Source organism: Rhinatrema bivittatum, chromosome 8, assembly GCF_901001135.1.
Source record: "Rhinatrema bivittatum chromosome 8, aRhiBiv1.1, whole genome shotgun sequence".
Lineage (NCBI taxonomy): Eukaryota > Metazoa > Chordata > Amphibia > Gymnophiona > Rhinatrematidae > Rhinatrema > Rhinatrema bivittatum.
This window is the reverse complement of record NC_042622.1, coordinates 277,180,549-277,181,771: the sequence shown is the minus strand read 5'-3', so window position 1 is coordinate 277,181,771 and position 1,223 is coordinate 277,180,549.

The window sequence follows — 1,223 nt, the reverse complement described above, 5'->3', positions numbered from 1 at the left end:
GGTGTCAAAGATCTGAGGCTTGTTGGAGAAGAAAACTTTTAGGACGTGTGTGAGGCCACTCTATTGCAACGCCTTTTTAACAGCGACGATTCCAGCTCCCTTTTTTTGAACTGTCAATAAAAGTCCAGAAAAAATATTACTTTATTGTTTTTATGTGAGACCTCACCTTTAATCGCGCAGCCTCCATTGTCTTGTCTTTATCGGGGAAAGCGTGCAGCTGCATGATGACAGTGCGGGGCCGACTGCCTGGGCCGACTTTCATGCAAAGCTCCGTGGGCCTGTTCCAGCCTGATGCGAATCTCTGTCACTGGCAAATTGAGCACTTCCGGCAGCCATCATTCAAAAAACCGCTGATGGCGCCGAACCCTCTATTCTTCTGGGAACCCGACCAGTTGGATATTGCAGTGATGGCCCCGATTCTCTATATCATCAAACTTATCTATGGTCTCACTGAGTCGCTGCTTCAAAATGTCCACTTTTCGCCGTACTTCTGTAAGTGAGAGCTCAAGATCCTCCACCCTAATTTCCACTGAGCCCTGGCGGGATGAATTATCTTGAACTGAGGCCACAGCTCTACAACCTTCTCCACCACAACCGCAAGTTCTTTATTAATAGTCTAAGTCAATTTGGAGGAAAAGGGCTTAGTCTGTAGCTGCTTTGGCATATCTATGGGTATCGCAAGCGTAGGCCACTCATAATCTGAGGCTTGATTCTCAGCCTGCGCCCGTCGCCCCTGTGAGCTTTTATGGCCGGATTTCTGTGCCTTTCCCCATTTTTCTGCTTTTTCTCACACACAGCTGGCAGCGATTTAGAAGGCATTTCTTTTGTCATTTAAAAAAGTTCCAATAGTCTATGAGTGTAAGGATGATACCGGATTTCAGGCCTGAGGGCTGGGAGAGTCACTGCAAGTGTCCTCACCCTTCAGCACATGATCCCCCTTGTTTTATGCAGTTTGATTTCACATGTTTCAGCACAGCAGGTTTATTATTCTATGATACCAATGATAATTCCTAGTCTAGCTAAGATTATATGTTTAAAAAAAAAAAAAAAAAGCAATCATAGGTCTCTCTTGAACGGTTTGTTACAGTAGTGGCCAGTATCAACTTCTTTATCTCATGTCTACTTTGTGTTTCTCATTGGTGCTGGAGTTTATTTAGCTCTGGTTCTTAAACGGGTCAGTTTTCAACTGTAACTGAGATGGCAGCCTAGATTTAGGAAAGATT